The sequence below is a fragment of the Antechinus flavipes genome, chromosome 1 (genome assembly GCF_016432865.1).
Source record: "Antechinus flavipes isolate AdamAnt ecotype Samford, QLD, Australia chromosome 1, AdamAnt_v2, whole genome shotgun sequence".
NCBI lineage: Eukaryota > Metazoa > Chordata > Mammalia > Dasyuromorphia > Dasyuridae > Antechinus > Antechinus flavipes.
In genome coordinates, this window is record NC_067398.1 from 136484315 (window position 1) to 136507962 (window position 23648).

At 35.2% G+C, this 23648-nt stretch overlaps 1 protein-coding gene across 10 annotated transcripts in view; it reads right to left on the minus strand.

Annotated features, from left to right (window-relative positions):
- Positions 1 to 23648, minus strand: part of ARL15 (ADP ribosylation factor like GTPase 15) — a 580734-nt gene that overhangs the window by 93942 nt on the left and 463144 nt on the right. The window lies entirely within an intron of this gene.

Consider the following 23648-nt stretch of genomic DNA (forward strand, 5'->3'; position numbering starts at 1 on the left):
ACAATCTGGCAGTGTAACTATTTAACAAAATGAAATGGCAAATAGGATACTGAGAGGTCATACCTATTGGGAAGGGCTAACTCTATTGCACCCAGTCTCTATTGCTCATTTCAGCATTCAAGAATTAGATGTCTGGGAGTTAGCCAACTCATTAACAATTATCTCTTTAAGCTGTCTCTTCTACTCTTCTACTATGTCCCTCCCAATACCATTTCAGGTATGAAGTGAACTTGGAGCAACCCATCTATCAGTATTGAAGATTTCCTTTATAACTTGCCTAGTGAATCTTTTCTATGAGTGCAAAGCTGTAGTCCCTATTGTAGGAATTAGAGAAGCTAGGGTTATAATACATTGTTTTGCTATTCCCATATTCTAACATGAGAATCAGTGTTGATATGGGAAAGAATGCTAGTATTGTGGGAGCTCAGATGCTCCAAATGGTCACAAATGGATCTGTGCCTTGCCAAAGACACTGATTTGACCTAACTCCGATAAACATAGGACTTGGGGAAGAAGATTTGAATTTAAGATTTTCTATTATTTGGCTGCATGATCTTAAGTACTTCGGGTACCTTCATCTTTCCTCCAAATTTAAAAGGGAGTTAAAACTTGCAATAATTATCTACAGATCCTTTACACATCACAGTTTCAATATATCACAGGTTAGCATAAGAAATTAAATGGAATTTGGGGTAGTTTTATGGAACATGCAGACAACACATGAAGGCTAGCAGACAACAGAAAATTTAGAAATTCAGAAATCCATAATCAACCCAAATTATATAATAAGGTACTATAAACACCCCATTAAAAAATCAGATCTCTCTGGTTCAAAGGGAGGGCCAAAATTTTTTACATGAATTTTTCAGATTGGGGGTGTGATGTTCCTAATCCCTGTGATATGGAAGGAAAAAATGTACCTTTCAAAGGAGATGCTTGGTCAACATTAAATGTTATATGAGCGTTTATAATTATTACTAGGACTAATGCTATAATGTAAAATGGAATTTAAAGACAAATATACTCACGTGGGCTACCAACGTGTGTATAATGCTGTGATTCTTTCAAGAATAATGTGAAAACTAGGAAATCACATGTCACAAAGCAATGTTTCCATCACTAGAGATCCAGTTCATTTGATATAGTAATCTGTGCATATTGACTGCATGAATGACTAAAACCTAATAGTGTAATAGTGATAATTCTCAGCCAATTTCTATTGGGTTTAATTTAAAAAGTAATAACTAGTAAGTGCCCCATAGGTCTAAGACAGCAATATTATTTTCTGTGGAGTTGATAGGATATTGATGAAATGTACTACTCAAGCCCAAAATGTTTAAAATCTGTTTTGTATTGTTAAAATATCAATTCATTTTTTCACACAACTATAAACTCTGCTCCTTTTAATATGTAGATTCCAAAACATATAATATACATATTTCAGGACATGCCTTTAGATAACTTCATCTATTCACCAATTGTTTCAAGTGACTTTTTCCCAAAAGGCTGACTGCCTTGCACTACCCTTTGCATTCCTTTATTTATTTATTTTCATGATTTCATATATTACTACTATGCAGATGATTTTTAATACTGACCTTACTTTTTAGGTTTTGAAAAGGTGTTTCTAACTTTCTATAAATGACCTTCATTCAGATGTCACAAAGTAACCTCAAGTTCAACATATCCAAATCCATGTTTAACTATCTTTTCCGTAAACCTGCTTTACTTTCAAACTTAATTATTTCTACAAGGCACTAACATTCACCCATACTCCTACATTCAAAACCTTGGCCTTAACCCTCATTCTTCTTAGTTCTCATCTTTAAACACTTATCAAATTTGGTTGATTCTACTTCTACAATATTTCTTTCATTCATCTCTTCCTTACTATTCCCCCTGGAACCACTAATGTACAAAATCTTCTTACCAGCCACTCATCAATAGAAACATTTAAGTGGAGAAAGAATGCTAAAGATACAGTAGAAGGTGTTATTATCTCATGGGGAGGGAGGAAGTCTGAACTGTGTGACCTTTATGGTCTTTCCCAGCTCTGTCCTATGATGTAAACTCTCTGAGGAATGTTTTGCTCATCTTCTATTGCCCAGGATAATGCCATACTTACAGCAGATATTAAAAAATATTTGTTGAATGAATGCACACATTTAAAGATTCCATAAGATATAAATTTAATCTCAAGAAAAGAGTCTTTATGAAGCAAGAGAGTTTTTTGACTGCAAGCCAAAGTAGCTGATCCTCTGGGCCTGAAAAACTTTCCAATATTATCAGTTATCTACATGGTTCCTAACCGGGTAACTGTGAATGCTCTTGGTATTCTTCCAAAAAAGCAATGCAAAAGGATAAGGAGTTTTCTTTAAGATCCTATCAATAGTCCTTGGAACATGTCCAGTCACATGAGAAGAGAATAAATTCAATCATTTTTATGCAGATTTTGGATCCTTTTTTCTTAATTAAAGGCTCTGACAATAAGAAAGGATCTGCTTTGGTACCTGCCCATTCCAGCCATGATGGAAACTATATCTATGGTTCTACAAACTAGTGTTTCATCTCCCCAAATTTAAAACCTTAAACATCAATGATTTTCAATGGGTTGTAATTCATAAACATTTGTAAAACATCAATGACCATATCTGCTATATCATTGGCATGTTTCCTCTCCTATTATTTCTTCCTTTAAACTTACATTTTGATAAAAAAAAAAAATCAAAGGAAATAATGTGTTATTATAATGTGCAATAAGTATGAAGCCTCTGAGAGAAGAGAGCAAGCCCTGGCAGGTTACCTACCCCACTCCCAGCCAAGCTGGAAAGACTTCGAGTGTGGGCCCAGCTAGGAGCAGCCTGTGTCTGCTACAGCTAAGCTGTCTGAGGATCAGCTTAATAAGTTAAAGACTCATCACCAGAAAGTTGGGCACTGGGTGATGATGGGATTTTGTTTGTTTGTTTGCCATAGCAACTCACTAAGACTACTAAAAAAAGGAGAGGGGATGAACTTGTAACAGTGGAGGGAGTATATATACCACAGAAATCATGGATCACTGAAATATTCTCATTCCCACTATTTCTAAGTTATGTATGTCAATAAACCTACTACTTGTCAGACATTGTGTTGCTAATTATCTCTGCTCCAGCAGAAGTCCTCTAGATAGGATATAATTAATAATTCTTCAAAGGCATGGATAAGTCACTAAATGACTTTCATCTCCTTTCCCCACTCCCTTGCTAGAATGGCAAATGATGATTCTTCAATAAACCTCCAATAATACAAGGAGGAAATTCCAACCAATCACAAAGGATGAAGCACTTTCTATTCCTACTGGATCCAAGTCAAAAGTGCTAAAATACTAAAACTTGGAAGAAAAGAAAATCCAAGTCAATAATCAATCAATATGCATTTATTAAATATCTGTTGCTTCAGCTCCTGGGGATACAAAGAAAAAAATAAAGTAATCAATTAACAAACATTTCTATGAGTTTACTATATGCAAAGCACTATGTTAAAGACTGGTGATGCAAATAAAATATGAGAAAACACTTTAAAGGCATAGACAAGTTAGATTTGCAATTTCATACGTAATATTTTTTTCTATTTTACTATTTTATGAAAATGCTTGCTTTTTTCTTACACTTAGAATAAAATAAAATTTATAAAATAGAAATATAACTGTGGCTACACAGACCATTTAGGAAGCTATTTGTAAGAGTCCAGGGAAGAGGTGGATAAAGATCTGAAATGGAAGACTGGCTGTCAGTGGAGAGAAAGGGACATATATGAGAAATAATGTGGAGCTATGATCTAGCAAGTGATTAGATATGGGATATAAAAGAGAATGAAGAGATAAGGATAACAACTAGGCTATGAACTTGGCTGAATGGGAAGATTATGATGGCTTGGATAGTAACAGTTAAGTCAAGATGAGGGATGGATTTAAGGGAAAGAGATTAAGTTCTGATTTGGACATGTACACCTTGAAATGACTATGTGGTATCCAGTTTCAAATTTCTAATAAGGCATTTTTGGGAAGTGGGACTAGAGCTTCAGAGACAAAACCAGACATAGATAAAGATGGAAATGTATGAGATCATCAAATGAGAGAATATTAAAAAAGAGAATGATATATAGCATATCTCAAATTAGCATGCATGGAATGAAGATTTATCAAAGGAGATTGAGAAGGAGCAATAAGCCAATGGAGTGAAGAACCAAGAAAGAGCAAGATTACACGAACTCATCAGAGAGGAAAAAATAATCAGGAGAAAAAAATAATCAACAATGCCAAATGCTGGATAGTGATCAAGAAGGATGAGAACTGTAAAGAGACCACTAGATTAGAACAATTTAAAAATCACTAGTAACTTTGGGGAGAACAATTTAAACTGAACTATGAAATCAGAAGCTTGAGTTTATTAATGGAGATTTAAAAGAGAGTGAGCAGAGAGGAGGCTAAGGCATTGAGTATGGTTTACTTGGGAATGTAGCTAAGAAAAGAAGGAGAGAAATAGAATCAATGATACTAATATGTAGTATGATCAACTGATAATTTTTGAGGATGAGGGAAATAAATATTTATGTACAGCAAGGAAAGAATAAATAGATCAGGAAAGATTAAAGGTGAGAGAAATAACCAGAGATGGAGAGAGACACAAAGAGTGCATAAGAGTGAGGACAATCTGATAGAGAAAATAGAAGGGAATAAGATCTGTGGTAAATGTATAAGAGTTGGCTTTGACAAGAAGGACCATCTCTTTAATAGATGCTGGAGTAAAAGATGAAACAATGGGGATTAATATCAGAGTTGTATGCAACCAAGACAAGAGGAAAAGAAAGAACTTGTTAAGAAGAAGAAGGTCTGGCAAGGAATGAGAGAGAATGGGATCAGAGAGGAGAGAACAGTATAATGATGAATTGATCTATGAGAGGTTAAGAATGGGAAATGATGAGAGCATAGCCAAAAAAGGGATGGTGGAGGATGGAGAAATCATCCATCATAAAGAAAAAAAAAGATAGGAAGAGTAAGGAATAGCGAAAGAAAGAACAATAAAATATTATGAGCAGATAATGGAATCATTGAGTTCTTGAACTTAGAAATAGAATACTTTTATGTAATGGTCAAATGAAAGGTATTACTCTATCTCTGTGTTGCTGAGGTAAAGTATATGAATAGGTCATAGAAACTTAGTAGATTGCTCAAATGCCTTAATTTTCCAGTTCCTCAAACAATGTCTATTTTGGAGTCTCCTAGTATCAGGGCAGGAATTGGGGTAAAGAGGTAGAGTGAGGGAAGAAAAGAATTCACTTAAAAAAGAGAGGAAATGTCCTGCATTGGTGGGTAGTTCCTACTAGAATCTGGAGTGAGTGATAAATTTGAATAGTGTGAAACTCAGACTTGAGGTTGCTGAGTGACAGCAATAGAGAAAAAGTCTGGATGTGCCAATAAGAAGCAAATCGTTTTTTTACTCCATCACCATTGTCAATGAGTCAGAGAGTATGAGAAAAAAACATAATCAGGACTGGCCAGTACTAGTAAAGATAGCCATACATATCATATCATTTGAAAGGAGAAAGGTGTCATTGAAGATTGCCCAAATGGAAGAAACAGAAGAATGGTCCTAAAATTAAAAGACATTATCACTAATGCCATTAACCTATTTTCCCTCCTCATTTCACAGATTTCATTTTAAAGCTTCATGAAGAGTGCTATTTCACTCTATTTAAAAATATATTACTGAACGAAGAGAGTTATGTTGAGTTCTTGGTTTTAAGGAACATTGTCACTGATTGATATAAAACTCTGGACGAAATTATTTTTGAAGATACAATTTTGAAAGATTTTTTAAAAGGTTCCTAAAGGAAATATTGGACTAGTACCTAAACACTCATAATTTCTTATTAATCTTCTATTTCAGGGAGAATATACTTGAGAAAAATAGGGAAAATTTGATAAATAAATACGGTCTAACAGGCAGTAAAAATTATACTTGAAACCTTTACAAAATAAGTCCTCCAGTTCTATTGATTTCTTCAGTGTAGCTTTTAGGGGTTAACAAGCAAAGTACCATGGGCTTTTTTTCCCCCCTATCACACATTTATTTAATTCAATAATATTAAACTCTAACTGTGTGCAGAATATATATTGCTAAGACCTAGATAGGTATAATGTTCAGGTTTCCTAAAACTCAGGGCAGAGATATGGTTTAAAAATATATTGTCACAGTAAATAATTATTGCTTATTGAAGGTCTTTTAGTATTATGGATAAAATATGGCTCTCAGCAAGTTATTGAATTCTAGGAAGAGATAACAGAGGCATAAGAATATCTTGGGACAAACAATAATTTTGATGTGATTTCATTTTGTGAACGTAATGCTCATGCAGGTGTAGTTCCATTCTTCAAGCCGACTTGCAACATCTGACCTTGACCAGATGAAATTAAATTAGGTTACCACATGTACATTTCATTACCCTTTGTAGCTGGGTTTGTTTTTTTGATTCTGTGGTTTTTAATAATGGATATGACTTCAAGTAAATGTGCAAAAGCATGAGATAAATATATTGCTATACTGAGAAACAGAATTACTCTGGAATCACAGAAATTTTCAAATGGAGATGGAATGTGGCAACATGACCCTGTCACATTTCAAATGCCATGAAAGGCTAAGGAATTTATCTAAGAGACTGAATTAAATATAATTCAATTGCTTGGGATCTCACCTGATACTCAACCATTAAAACGTATGGGCTGTAAGCATGGCTTAGACTTGAACAAATGGATTTTTCAAAGGTACACTTAATATTCCATTTGGTAAAAATGTGATTTCATGATGAAGAATTAAAGAATGTCTCAAAAGTTTGTGGAATTAAAAAGCCAAATCATGTTTATTTGTTAGTATATAAAAAGGAGAAACAGGTCATATTTATTTTTAAAAGCATGATTCATTGTGCAAATTGACAAAGCTATTTATTTTATACAACTGAATCATATGCACCACTATAGATGGTATAATTTTTGATGAAATCAGTAAACATTTGACATCTAGGTTTGCAGCTTCATCATAATGCACATCTAAAAAAAGTATTCCAAATTCTGAATTTAAATGGATGGTCTGTAAATGACTCAATCTAAACTGAAGAATGCAGAACAAGGGATGATCACAACATGACCATTATCACTGTGAAAGTGCCAGAGTGTCTGATACACTAAAATGTGATGAGATCAGATTTAAAAAAAAATCAACATGGACTGAAATGGTTAAGAGAAACCTTTGTGGAAAAAGTCAGAATAGATCTATATAAGTCTTGATCTCAGAAAATGATCTAGTTGGGAGAAGGGAAAGTCAAAAAACAAAATAGTTATTGGAATGGATCAGTAAAGACACTGGTCTAGGTGGACTAAGTTTCAGAAAATTTTATATATATAAATATATAAAATTTTTTCTTGTAGGCAGAAAAAAGCTATTAGAGTTTTGCTGAGTTAGAGTAGAATGAGATGATGAAGAACCGTGTTTCAAGAAAATTAAATTGGCAATACCACTGAAACCAGGTAGAAAGGAATGAGGGTGTGGACTCAGGTGGGTGCCAGTGGGAAGGAAAAGAAAGAGATAAGTATGAGGGATATTTCCAAGAATAAAATCAGAAGGATCTGGTAACTAACTGCACAAAGGGAATGAAAGACAAGGGAAGATTTGATGCATATTTAAATTCAACTAATATTTATTGTACCTATACTCTGCGTAAGCAGAACACTGTGCAAACTTCTAGGAACTGGTATGTGTAGTTAAAGAAATGATTTCTGCTTTCATTGTGAAGCTCATTTCCTGATAGAGGATTGAGACAGAGATCTCAAATACTGCTATGTATTCTAATTAAATACCTTACAAAACAAAGTATAATGTGAGGGTTTGGGGTGGAAATGTACATAGGATAGTGATCATTCTCAATTATTGCCTTACTATGAAAGATCCCTAAAATTTCTAATCACTTTGCAAATAAATGGTAAATGGGAAGCATGTATCTTATTCAGGCACAGCTACATGAAGGCCCATCAGAAAATATTTACATATACCATATAGGATAACTGACAATGGTTAAAGTCTTTACAAGTTGATTGTACATTTATTCAGAACTGTCTCATATGATGAGGAAATTAGTTGAACAATTAAATAAACCTAAATTAAGTATTTACTATGGGTTAAGCAGGGACAGTCTCAGTAGAAAGAATTCTGGGTTTAGAGAGGGGAAGTCGAGTTCAAATCCTCACTCACTAGCTATGTGACCCAGAGAAAGCAACTGTTTGCCTGACCCGCAGAGGGCAGCTGAGTGGATAGAGCAGGGGATCTGGATTCAGGAAACCCTTTCTGCAGATCCAGCCTCATACAATAACCTGCTGTTATTGTCTCTGGGCAAGTCACTTAACCTCTCTTTGCCCTAATTCACTGGAGAATGAAATGGCAAATCATTCCAATATCTTTGCCAAGAAAACCCTATAAGGTGTCACCAAGAGTTGGACGTGACTAAAAACTGAATTTAAAAAATGTGCCAAGAACCTTGGAAAGATGGTTCCTTTCCTCAAGGAGATTATATTCTAATGGGAGAGAGAAACATGTAAATAAAGATACATGAAGGGAGAAAGAGAGAGAGACACACACAGAGTCACAGAGAGACAGACATAAGAGAGAGAGAGGCAGAGAGAGAGAGAGGCAGAGAGAGAGAGAGAGAGAGAGAGAGAGAGAGAGAGAGAGAGAGAGAGAGAGAGAGAGAGAGACACCAAGGAAGAGGAGGGGAACAGAGAGAGACAGACACTGAGGAAGAGGGAGGGGGACAGAGAGAGAGACAGACAAACAGACAGACAGATACCGAGGAAGAGGGAGGGGGACAGAGAGAGAGAGACAGAGAGAGAGAGACAGACAGACAGATACCGAGGAAGAGGGAGGGGGACAGAGAGAGAGACAGACAGAGACAGACACCTAGACAGAGAGACAGACACCGAGGAAGAGGGAGGGGGACAGAGGAGGCGGGGGGGAAGAAAGGGAGGGACGGAGGGAGGAAGGAAGGAAGGGAAAGAGAGAGGGAGAAGGAGAGGGAAAGGGAGAAAGATAGGGAGAGGGAGAGAGAATGAGAATGAATGAGAATGTGTGTGAAGGCAACCTTAAAGGGGAAGGTTCTAGGAGCTGAGGTTATGAGGAAAGGAAGGAGCCTGAAAGGAATCCAGGGATTCTAAGAAGGTGATGAGAAGAGTCTGCATGTCAGGGAGTCATGCAAAGGCTGGGACAAGGAATATCATGAGCAAAGGACAGCAAGTAGACCAATGTGGCCAAATGATTAGAGAATGGAAGAGAAGAATGGAATGGTCAGAGATGGTCAGCTTATGAGGAACTTTACTCTAATAGCTAATAAAAGGAAGCCACTGGAGTTTGACTAAAGAGGTGATGGTCAGATCTTCACTTTAACAAAATAATTTTGGTAGCTATTTAGAGGATATACTGTAATGGGGAGAGGCAGATTACTTGGAGACCAATTAGAAGACTATAATATTAGTTCAGGAAAGACATCTTAAGACCCTAAACTATATGAATACAGAGAAGAGGATTGCAAAAATAAGTTGTGGAGATGATAAGATCTGACAATCAGGTCTATAGTATGAATGACAGAGATAAGCTGAGAAAGAATGACACCAAGATTGTGAATCTGGGTGACTACTAGGAATGTGGTACCCTGGACAATAAGTCCATAAAGAAATGTTTATACATATAGGACAAATACTGTTTTAAGAGGAAAGGTAATGAGGCTGAATGTGTGTGTGCATGTGTGTATTTGGGAAGTGTTACTAAGAATTTAGGATTTCTAATTAGACTTTCCAGGCATAAAACACCCTATTTCATAATTTTTCTTTGTAAACTATAAAGTATCAAATTACTATGAGGTAACCAAATACTATGAAGTATTTGTAAACTATGAAGTATCAACCATTAGCACAGTTTTGCAATCACTTTTAAGAATGTCACAAAGCATGAATATATTCTTAGTAATAGAATATTTGTTGCTCCTAGAAATTAATTTGTAAAATTATTTGGAGACATTCACTGTTAAACTTTCTATATTTTCACCTTACTCCAGGAACATACAAAGAAACTTACAATGTAGTGCAAAAAATGGGAAAGGGATCACTTTAAAAAACGATTAATGAACTCCATTCATTCATATCTTATGGGAATAGAGAGAACTCAGTGTCAAGATCAAGATCCAAATTTGTGACATGGATTTTTTTTTTAATCTGAAAATTTCACTTTAGAGACTCCAGTCTCAATGGCACATGAAGGAAAAATCCACAAGTCACAATTTTTCAGATAATTCAAAATATTTTATTTTGGGGGACCCGTTTCTTAAAAAACAAAACAACATATTGCTAGAGAAATCATCAATCTGCATCTCCCTGCTTCTTAGAATTTTCACTCCTCTCTCTTTAGAATTACTCAATTTTGTTTCTATGATTTGTGTTTTATTTCAAAGCTCTACAACTGGAAGTGCAAAGAAGCCTAATTTCTTTTCATCTGAAGTAAGTAGCATTTCATTTTTAAGGGCATTTAATTTCATTTTTAATGAGATATCTGCATTCAGCAATGACTCAACTGTGTATTGCCCCAGGCTAGGGTGGATGAATCATAGAAAATAAACGGAAGAGACCCATTAGGTAATCTCACTCAGTACCCTGCCAAGTGAAGGATTATTCCTACAATAAAATTTCTAGTACTAGTTCAGCCTACTTTTATTTGCCTCAAAGGATGGAGCTTCCAACACTTCTCTTGCAGTTTGCTCTATAATTTGTAGAGCCCACACTCAAACAATTTTCCTTAGTGTTTTATTTACATATTTTTTGTCCTCACTCTGCCCCATTTCATATCACATGGCCTCTATCATCTCAGTTTCAGCATTATCACCTATTTTTCTTCACTCAGGCTTATAGCACACATTGGAAAATGACAGTTTTCCTAGTTCAAAAGGGAGGAAATCAAACTATACTAAACCCTCTTAAAACTCTTCAACTCTCTGGCCCTTGCTAGAAAAAAGAGAAATGGAAAGCCAGTGATCATTGCCTTCATACATTCAACTTTCAAACACAATGGTCTCTAATGCACTTTCTGGTTTGTTATTCTAATTCTTTTCTTATTGCTTTCCTCTGAACTCCTTCCAACTGTTCCACATCTGGGATGAAGTTGCCCATAAGTGGACACACACTCTCTCAGTGTGGTCTAACTTGTCACAGATGCTGTGTGATGCTTTTCTCTCCTTTATCACATACCTGTATATTTTGGAAACACTGCATTTTGAAGAAACCCATGCACACGAATTCAGTGGTGCTTCAGGAGAGGGATAATGGGATGTTGAGTTCACCAATATAATCTAATTCCTTTTTCACTACCTATTTGAAAGCAACACACTTTTATGCTTTTTATGATGACTGCTTTGCTCTTTTGAAAATGAAAATGTTTCATGTAAAATCTTTATCAGAGTATCATAGAATATTTGTAATTTTTTATTTGGCCACTTCCCCCTCCATTTTTGAATTAATTTCTTTCTTTTTGAATTTCCTCTCAGTGTAGCAAAAAAAAAAAAAAAAATTGTAGTTTTATGATCACTTTACTACACACACACACACACACACACACACACACACACACACACACACACTACAAACTACATCACATCATGTTTTGCCAAAGTATACTCACAGGGCACACTAGGTTGAATAGGGCCTAAAATTTTTACATACATACATATATATACACACACACACACAGACACACACACACATGTATATATATATTCAAATATTTAGATCTATAAATAAATAGCCCCTTATATTACTAAAGGTATACCCACTACTCTATGAACTTAAAGCTTTCCATACCTCCTTCCCTGATGCTCTGAAAATATCAAGTCTTTCCTTGTTTCTTTCCCCTCTAGTTTTGGTATAAATCAACATCTTCTATACAATCCTAATTTTCAGTTTCTTTTATGGAACTCTGGTAAGAATGAGTAGGAATTTTCCGATGTGCCCTGGGAGTGACTCTCAGTATGACAGACAAGTCTTTCGATCTCTTTATGATTAGAACTAAGAAAATAAGACATTCTCATCAAGCAGACCGATGCTTGCAGCCTTCATTTAAAAAACTACCAGAATATGGAATATGAAACTAGAATGCTACATCTCTTTGTCCAATTCTAAATTATATACACATCTTTCATAAAATCATTTCCCTGAATTGTTGTTTATGCTCTTTTTATTTACAGATGCTTAAGATGGCTAATAAATTTTAATTTTCAATATTTTGAGGCTAATTTTTTCCCATAGAAAGATACTGTAGAGAGAAAATGTTAAACAGAAAAGAAAAAAAAAAAAAAAAGGACCTTAAGTGTTAAAGGACAGATTACCGATTTGTCTGTTTCTATTTTAATAACATTTCACCATTTCATTTCTCATTAGTACTTTCCATAAATACAAGAGTAAAGAGAGAAGAAAATAAACTCAAGACATTAACTGCCATTATTGACTTTTATGGGAATCACATTATCTTAAAATAGACACTTTCTGCTATTATTAGATGCAAGGAATATAATCTCTTTATTTGGTCGGTTTTTTAAATATACATTAATAGCAATATCCAAAACAATCAATTATTAATTCAAGAAATTTCTAACAAATTTACCTATTATGTTCAAACACCACCTTCTTGATAAATCTTCTCTATGTCAGAGTTAGTAACCTTTCTTCTTCCTTCACCTGACACTTAGTTGTGTAATTCGATAATGCAATTATGTAAAATTTCCCATCATATCTATCTATGTTTATGTCTCATTTCTCTAAAATGCTTTAAGAATTTAGGTCTCAAGTAAACTTTTTATCTTCCCCAGCAATTCTACACATGTATAAGAAATGAATGTACAAGGCATTCATTCTATTTGAAGCTAAAATGGTTATTTATAGTGATGAATAAGACATAATGACTACCATTACTGAATTTATAATCTAGTAGAAAAATTAAGAAATGTAAATAATAAAATTAGAGTGTAAATGCTAAATGGCTGGTATGAACAAAATGTTATGAAAATCCAAGTATTCAGATACAGTGATGGAGAAGGCTTCATAATAATTGGAATTTGAGTTGGGAAAATTTGAGCTGAAAAATAAATACGATTCAAAAAGCAAAAATGGGAAAGAAGACGTTATATTCCAATCAGAAGGAAAATCATGAGCAATTGTTACAAAATATCTGCTCAATATTATTTTGGCATTGTAGAGAAATATAAGAGAAGTAAATAACAGAGCCACCTACATAGTAGTGCTTTTGACGAAGTAATTTTTTCTTAGATTGAGAGTTAAGAAATGATTACAAAACAATAAAGGACTACATAATTAAGTACTAACTTAAGTAACAAATACTATAGAAGTTGAAAGGGAAACGGAAAATTCTCTTACAGAAGTAGGGATTAAGTTGAGCTTTGAAGAAAAACGAATTTATATGGTTGGAGAGGAGAGGCCACATAAGGAAACTCTAAGAACAAGACCCTATGGCAAAACCCATATGCAACCATCTATCAAGTACTATTGATTCTACTTCCTTGAAGCTGATATCTACCTGATAATCTCTCTTCTCTACTCTGCCATCACCTTTCAATGGAACCATAATAAAAATTTTAACTGGTCTTCTGGCCTCCAGTCAATTCCCTTTCCAATAGATCCAAGGTCTGCAGAATGCTGCCAAAATCTCTTCCTAATGCTAAGATAATGGCCCTATAATTCTTCTCTTCAAAAAAATTTTTGCAGTCAATGTTTCCAAGAACCCAAACAAATTCCTTTGCATGGCATTTCATGCCTTCCACAGACTAAAGGTGGAATTAAACTTTCTACCTTATTTCATGTTACTTCCTTTCAAACACTTCATACAATCCAAGCAAAATGAAACACTAGTTTTTCCCCAATCATGTTCCTTCCATTTCCAATCTCTGTGTAGTCAGGCAGAAGGTACTCAGTGCCTTCGATATATTTCTTTCCTGAGATCTTTGAAATTCAGTTCAACTCAAGGAGCATTTCTTAAAGTTCATATGCTCTCTATATGAAATCTTTCCTGATAAGATCTCCACTCCTCCAACTAAATGAATCTTGCTTACAAATATTCCTGTAAGAATCCTGTATGGGTTGCTCTTTTGCTTATCACATTTAAACCTGCAGATGTATCATATATTCCATAGTAGAATAAAAGGGACAGAGCTATTTTGCGGGGGAAGTTCATCTTAGGATCTTTAGTACCATATATAGCTACTTGAACATAGCATAATTCAGTGAATGTTGAATCTGAAAGTTGCTGAAAGAAGCACTTCAAAGTTTCAATCCCAGGAGACTGAAAAGATGATTATGCCAATGGGGAAGCTGAAAAGAGGAACTTGTTCGGGTAAGGGGGTGGGGTGACTTAGATAATGAGTTCAGTTTTGTATATACTGAATTTGAAGGTGATGACAAGAGTTCTAAGTGAAGACATCTTATAAGTGGTTGGAAATAAGGGACTGGAGCACAGTCTAGAGATCAGAACTAAAGATGTCAATTTGTGAGTCATTAGTATAGAGGTGATAACTGAAGCCATATGAGTAGATGAAATCTATGACAGTAGAAAGTCAAAGCATTGAAAATAAAACCTTGTGAAACACATCATCCACTTTGGAGATGGGAAGCAAAAGAGAAGGAAGTAAATGCAGTATACTGTTACAAAAAAAAAAAAAAAAAGTTTGCGATATAAACCTTAAATTATTTACACAGATTTCTTCATGTGGAAATCTAGCTAACATCTAAGATTTACAAATTCACATATCTCTACCTGCAATTTGGAGGGAATTCAAATATTTGAGCACTTTCTCTTGGGATCTGAAGTTAGATGAAAAGCTTTCCAAATAGCTAGACATGCTAAAAGGCAGTTAAAGAAGCTCTCATGGAAGGTTGTGGGGGGAAAAGGTGCATTACCTCTGTGATAAATTAGAAATCATAGTTGCTCTTATAAGAAAATGAACTATTCGTTAACAAAAACTGCAAAGGGACAAAAGAGTGTAATGGACAATGCCTAGCATACAGTGGGCTTCTAATAAATGCATGTTGGATGAGTTATTGATGACTGTTATTTGTTTTAGGATAAATGACAACTTTCCTTTTTGTTATTGTTGTTCAGTTCTTTCAGTTCTTCCAGTTCTTTCAACTGGATTCAACTCTTCATTATCTTATCTGGATTTTTCTTGACAAGAGATAAGTCACTTTTTTTTCCAGCTCATTTTATAGATGAGGAAACTGAGGCAAACAGTAGGCCAGGATCATACAGCTAGTAAGTGTCTAAGTCTGGATTTGAAGTCAGATCTTCCTGGGTCTGGATCCTGTGCTCTATTTACCGAGCCACCTAGTTGCCTCTTAGAAAGTTTCCCTACAACATATTAAAAAAGCAAAATTTGGCTATACAGATAGAAAGCTGTTATTTTATTTCTGTTGTCAGCTGCACCTAGTATGTTCAAAGTAGTGCTGGAAAGGTAGAGGTTCTGGCTTTATACATTATCCCAATAAAAGAGGGGTGGACAGGACGAAAAGGACTGTTAGGTCTTTACTCCAGAGACCTCTCTAGTAGGATACACTTCAATTCTATGAGGCCAAGTCATTCTCCCTAACACTAGGGATATATATATTTTTTAAATGAATTGTTGAAATCATTTCATCTGCATTTTCTATATGCAAAATACAATGTGTTCTCTTCAGAAGTATTTCTATTTGAAATAATTCACCAAACTTTTAAAGGAATATATTTGATAGATTCTTCTTTAATAAGCAATTTACAGAATTCATCTAGATCAACCCATAAATTAATCTGTACTATAATATACCCAGAACAAATGTTAGGTTATATTTCAATTTTACTTTTGTAAATATTTTAGACAGCATGACCGGCCCTTTGAATTCCTATTTAGTTCTAAAAAAACAAACAAACAAAAAAACATGTCAAATGTAACCTTCTCCAAAAAACTTTCCTTGATCCACTTGGATAAGTAGTTCTAACTCAAGCTTTTAGTAGGAACACTTGTGTTTAAGACTTGAGCACTTACCATTCATGGAAACAAGTTGACAGGTCGCAACCATAAGTCCATTACAGCTCTCAGCTCTCAATGCTGCTATCTTAGCCTTCTAATCGTCTGTAACCACCTTAAGGGTAAGAATTTCATCTAAACATCATATTTTTTGCCTAGCATAAGCACACATCAAGTATTTAATAAATGCTTGCTGACTGACTTGGAGAGCAATTTAACTTGAATCACAAGATGAAAGGCAACAATCTTCACAAATGTTTAGTGTTTTGTTATACATACATGGTTTGATATTTGAAACTATCCTTTGTGCTCAAAGAGGATCAAAATGACACCATGTTGTCAAGGTTCATTTTGTCCCACTGTGGCTGATCGAATCAATATGAGCCCAGAACTTTTGAACATAGGTAAGGCATAAAAGGCAGTGATAAACAAAATTAAAGACTTTTCCATTCCAAATGTTCTCTCATGTTTCTGGTGAGCACAGAGCCTTCTTTGGTGAAGGCATGCTACGTTGGGCAATGCAAGTCCCTGTCTTAAATGTCTCACAATTCATATTAAAAGCTCTTCAGCGACACATGGAGAATGTATTGCTGGTTCTGACCTCTGTGAATATATGCCTTGTATGAGGGCTCTGTAAAACAATTTTTTAGGCAAACATTTCACAGGCCAAAAAAAACATGGCCAGCCCATCAGAACAGTGCTCTCTGCAGCATACTTTGAATGTCTGGCATTTCATCTTAAGGATTTCAGGGTCCAATGTCATATTCAGCCAGGTGATATTCAGAACTTCCTTAATTCAATGGAAGTGATTATTTACTGCCATGGGGCTGGTATACTGTCTGGGTTTCAGAGGCATATGACAAGGTCAGGTCTAGCCCTGGCAATGCCTGCATCAAACTTATCATCCAAGTGTATGTCCTTGGAAAGTATACTGCCAAAGGAAGGGAACTTATCTATAGTATTCATGATTTCTCCATGTATTGTTTTAGTGGAAAACCTTTTTTCTTGATGTTGTTAAGCCTAAATTAGCACAAGCAGTAGAGAATTGATTCATATTTTGTTGAATCTCAGTCTAGGAGCTGCATTGAATATGCAATAATCAGTGAATAAAAATGATAATTCTCCCTCCAGTTTAGTTTTGGCTTATAGCTTTTCCAAAGCAAATAATCAGTTCTGTAGCAGACCTTGATATTTTTGTCCTTGTTGAAGGAGTCCAACAATACTGTTGAAAATATCATGGGAGCATGGGAGCAAGCACACAATCCTGCTTCACTCCAGTGGTGACTGGGAAAGTGTCCCAGAGCATCACTCATGTTCCAGAACCCATGCAAGTAGCCTGTCATGAAACTAGTTATTGATGAACTTCTCCAAGCCATCAAATTCTGCCATGATCTTCTATCATATATTACAATATCATGGTATAATGGCAACAAGAAGACTATACAATGACCAATTCTGATGGACGTGGCTCTGTTCAACAATGACATGATTTAGACCACTGCCAATGGTCTTGTGATCAAAAGAGCCATCTATCTACACCCAGAGAGGACCATGGGAACTGAGTGTAGACCACAACATAGCATTTTCACTCTGCTTGCATTTTGTTTTCTCTTTTTTTTTTCTTCTTGATCAGATTTTTTTTTTTGTGTATGGAGCAAGATAACTGTATAACTATGTATATACATATATTGGATTTAACATATTTTTACATATTTTAACATGTATTGGACTACCTGCCATCTAGGGGAGTAGATGGGAGGAAGGAGGGGAAAATTTGGAACAGAAGATTTTGCAAGGGTCAATGTTGAAAAATTACCCATGCATATGTTTTGTAAATACAAAGTTTTAATAAAATTTTAAAAACAAACAAAAAACAATATCATGGTACAGAATGGTAAGGTCAAAAGGAGTGAATTTACAAGAAGTACTGATATAAGCAAAAGGGAATAAGGTTTTAGAATACATGTTATACATTGGTTCAATTAGGGAAACTATAGATCATTACATTGTTTTGACTGCTAATAACACTGTCTTCTCCAGGAAACAAAAGCCTGATTCTAAGACACACTGAAATCCTCCCATTTCTTCCAAAATCAAACCTGTATTCTATTCTAATTCTTTTACATAACATCCCTTCTTATGGTTGTTGAGTCATTTTTCAGTCATTTCTGACTTTTTGTAATCCCATTTGGGGTTTCCTTGGCAAAGATACTGAAATAGTTTGCCATATCCTTCTTTAGTTCATTTTAAAGTAAGAATCTAAAGCAAAGAGGGTTAAACAACATGCCCAAAGTCATTTAAGTGTTTGAGGCCAGATTTGAATTAAGAAGGAGGAGTTTTCCCGACTTCAAGCCTAGCATTCTATACATTGCATCATGAAGCTATACCCACATAAATGCCTCTACATTTCCATTTATCAAATTCTATTCTTATTTTTTTTCTATAAAAGCCTGTTGCTATCCTCAAATACCAGAGATCCCTCAGACATATATTCCCATTTAAATTTTATGGATTAGTAATTTTAAAATATTTAATTCTGACCACTTTTTTTTTAAACTATTGAAAACGTTCAGGAATCCTTAATTGTAGTAAATATAATATTGGTGTTTATATAGTGAAAAAAAAAAAATACAACTAGACATGGATCCCTTGAAATAATCCCTGGGGCCCAAAACCCACAGGTTGGAGGAGCAGTGAACTCAATGACTGAGGAATCTTTCATCTGTGTCACATCATTTCTTAATTAGCTTCCTCATCCCATTAAGGATTCCTCAACTGGATGTTTTAAAAGTTTGTTTTCCCAGTCTGGTTTTAAGTATCACTGAACTATGATCTCTTTGGCAAGTACATTTTCTTCTGCTATCATCTTCCTTGTTTTAACTATCTATCCCCTATATTTCGTTTTTCAGCTTTAATAACTCTTGTCCAAGTCTTCCCAAGCACATCCTTCTTAATTCTGGGCATTCACAAACAATAACAACAACAACCAAAAAAAAAAAAAAAAAAAACCCTAATTACCCTCAGGTGAAAAAGTCATCCATTATAATTAGTTCAAGTTAGGATCTGGTTAAATTCAGGATTAGCAATGAGTAAATTTCCTCAGTATCAGTGAAGCAAATAACTCCAGACAACATGGAAAATGTCATTCAATTATGATGGGGGAGGCATTCTTTAATCAACAAGACACAGTAGTAGCATGTTACTGACGTGGGTTAAAAACAACACATTTCTAGTGGCAATGTGCCCAGTTTCAACATTTTTGTGGTTCATTGAAACAAGAAAGTGAATAGGTTTCAATACTATCTGGTGGGGTCAACAATAATATCCTGATTGAGGGAGAACTAGAAGTTCTTAAGGGGTCACCATAATGTAACCACAGTCATTTACATTTCAATATATCTCTACCAAGGCAACCTTGAACTTAAAAGGAGAAGGAACTATTTTAGGTATCCCTGCAATTTCCTTCAACCAAATGGACCTCCTGTTGATTAGTATGCTATAGCATGCACATTTTAGTTCACTTAATGATGGGGAGAGGGTGACACACTAGAAGCCTTTTTCATTGCCAAGTTCATTTAGAAAGTTAGGCTTCTGACTAACGCAATGATGCAATGTAACAATACCAAATTCTTTCATAATATTTAGGAGTAAGTGATTACTTGTGGAAACTGTAATGTTTCCTAACAAACCAAGTGTTTCAGGGACAGACCACCCAAATGTATTATTATATAAAGATGTCGTTACATAATTACATGAGAAAACAACACATTTTACTTTTTTTTGTTTTTTAACAAAAATTATCCTCTCCAGGGATCACAAGCCGAATTAGCTTCCCAGCAAAGTACCTCCTAAGGCTCCAATTATCTTAGAAGCATTTTAAACTTGAACCTTGATAATGTACACTTAACATGAGGAAAATGAAACTACTCTCTCATCTCATCTCCCTCTCCCCTCATGTCTGTTCTGGCTTTGTTGAGACCACCAACAGTGACAACTCATTTTCAAAATTCAAGTCAAATTTAAATGTAGAATATGCTGTCTGTTAATTTTTTTAATTTAATTTTTAACAGTTGTTCTAAAGATAAAGACAATATTGGATCTACCTAAATGAAAATACTAGAACATTTTCACAATGAATGATAAATGATGCTCACAATATGAGCATATAGATTTTGGACATTTATGCATTTAACTGTATTAGTGAATTTACTTCAAGTTACAAATATCTATTACTGAAGAACACATATATAATTTTAAAAATTCATTAAGAAATTATTTTTCTCCTTATCCAAGTAGAAAATACTCAAATAAATATTTATTTTAAATACTGTATGCCTCACTCCATGTGTTTTGAAATATTCACACCCACCAAGTACCAGAGACAAGTGTTTTGGTAGAACTGTCCAAAATTGACAAATAGCTAAGATATGAAGAACCTACATTCAAGCGCTCAGTAGATCAGACAGAGCCCAGACACAGAAGAATGTAGGCAAGGTTGGAAAAAATTTTACCTGATACACTTAAAGAAAGGGGGGGGGGGGGGGGGGGGGGGGTAAGGAAAGAGTCTGGAAGTAAGAAAATTGGACAGAGAACTGCAGTGGTATTTTTCAAAAATATTAGGTTTAAAGTTTTATGGGTTTTTTTTAATCTTTGTTGAAAAAATAATTACTATCTCAGCCTAATATTCCATGCTTTGTTTTGGTTTCTGCTGTTCTTCAAATGTAGAAGATATTCCTTCTCCATGTTGCATTGTTGAGATCTTTTCCTTTCTTCAATGCCTCTTGCAGGGACCATTTCTTCCATAAGCCCATGCCTCATCATTCCCAATTCCTTCTATGACTTTTTCCACAGGACTACCTCTGGCTATCTCACTTGAAAATTTTTTCAGTCCAGATCTGTGATTTCATTGGTGCAGGAAACAGCTAGAAAGAAACTCCTCCTACCACTTTAGATAAGCAACTGATTTGCAACTTGTCTTTTTAAAACTCAACTGAACACTGAGACCTGCCCAAGATCACATGGCCAGCATGTCAGGCTTGGGATTTCAACACAGGCTTTTCTGTCTTTGAGGCAAGAACTTTATTTACATCATCATGCGACATTATTTACATCATGTGACAACCTAGTTTTATTCATGTCATAATTTATGATAGATAATAGTTATTTGTGTAGTACCTTACTTTCTTCAAATCTTGCTCCCCTTAAGTTCTGACAGGGCAAATTGAGGGTATATTGTATTTCACCTTTGTATACTCACTAAGTAGTAGAAGAATAATTGCTTGGTTCTTGAAGATGACCAAAATAACATCACTATATTAGAGTCAAGTTATGTGTCCATCTGTGAATGATCAGATTAATGCAAACTCAGAATGCTTTACCACAAACTAGGTACAAATAGTCCATATAAAACATTTTGAATGGATTCTTTAAATTTGTGAATCTAGCAGTTCTTCCAAGCCACTTCAATTTTGCTTTGCTGATGGAACAAATCACCTTCTCTGGTCAGGGCAAGCCATACTAGTCCTGTGCCAATGTCTTCCATATCACATAATTTCAAAGTTCTTAAAAGAGACCTCGAGAGTGTCCTTACATCACTTTTTCTGACCACTTTGTGAGCATTTGCCTTGTGTGAATTCTCTATGAAATAGTCTTTTTGGTAAGCATATATGGCATTCAAACAATATGGACAGCCCAATGGAGATATACTCTCTGTAGCAGAATCTGCATAGTTGGCAGTTGAGTTAGAGAAAGGACCTCAAATGTCTGGTGTCTTATACTGCCAGGTGATTGTCAAAATTTTTCTAAGACAATTCAAGTGGAAGCAATCCAGTTTCCTGGAATGGCACTGGTATACTATCCAGGTTTCATAGGCAAACAACAATGAAGTAAGCACAATGGCTGTATGGCCCTTTAGTTTAATTGTCAAGTCCAAAATCTCTTCTCTCCCATGCTTTGTTTCACAGTCTCCCAAACGTTGAGTTAGCTCTGGCACTTCAACATGCCTGGAAAGTTTACTGCTATGTTAAGTGAACTTACTTTTCTATTTGCTGTAACCAATGGTTCCCCATACCAATGGTGTGATACCTGTATTTTCTTGGTATTGTTAAGCCAAAATTAGCACAAGCAACAGAGAATCGATCCGTACTTTGCTACATCTCAGCATCAGAGACTTGGTGCACAATCATCTACAAATAAAAAATTATGTACCAACATTCCCTCCACCTTAGTCTTCTACTTGTAATCTTTTAAAGTTGAAGAATGTACCATCAGTGTAGCTGGCCTTGATGCTGTGTTCATCCTAAATGAAGATGTTTAAGAACATAGCTGAAAACATCATGTTGAAAAGCACAGGAGCAAGCACACAGCCTCGTTTCACTCCACTGGGAACTGCTTAATAAATAACATTTTCTAGCTCCTTCCCTTAAAATCCAGTTTTCTTCAGAACATATATAATTGATTCAAAAAAAATTTTTTTCCTGATCTAGATGTCCATGCATCCCTTGCAATCAGTAAGCTAAAAGAAAAAAATTACGGAATGAAAAACAAATTTATTATGCATAGCAAAATTACTGAATCCTCAAAGCCATAGACAAGAATACTTTCCTTTCTGATGAGGTCCCTCTTTTTTAGAAAGCCCTACTGTCACTTATAACACATTCCTCACTCCCATTGCCATTGATCTGCTGCACATTCTAAGTCACTCTCAAGACAAGTGCTCCTCCACATAATCTGTCTGTGTATCACTGACTCCCAAACTTCTGAACCTCCCAGCTTGATCCACAAACTTCTGATCTAGGACTTTGGAATGGCCCAAGAATTGTTCTCTCTCCTCACTGTTACTGCTACTTCACATTCTCCCAGCAACTTCACATTCTCCCAGCATCCCAAGTACTCCTAAGCTAGGTTTAGAGTTATGTCCCTACTCTTCCCCTTCAGCTCTGTCACTTTCTATTTCTATGTTAAGTCTGGATCTCAATTTCCTTATTTGTAAAATGGTGGGGGTGAAGTTGATGATTTCTCTCTTATAGTACTTAATGATGCTATCAGCCAATGTTGCTGCCAATGGCAGCAATTTACTTTTTCTCAAGAAAGTGTTATATATAGCTCATATTAAAAAAAAAAAGAAAAAAAAAAAAAAGCCTGGGATAATGTGCTTCTGAACTATTTAAAACATTTCTAGTTCTTTTGTGGACCATCCCCAAATACTATTTAACTTGTACAACCTCCTGAAGACTGTCCTACAATACTAATTCCTTTGGCCCCCATTCTTAACTGATTTAAGAAATTTGGGTTAATCTTTTTTCTACCTCACAGTCAGCACCTCCTGCTTAGTGTTTCAAGAATGGAGAAAAATCCTCTTACTCCTTTGCCTCTTTAAACAGTCATCTACCTCCAGTGACATAGGGCCTTGCAAATTCCTCTCAAAGGCTCAGAAAAGTGGAAAGATAATACTAGGAGCACTAAAATCTTCACACAACTGCAAATGCTCACCTCCTTGTTACACAAACATACTATTT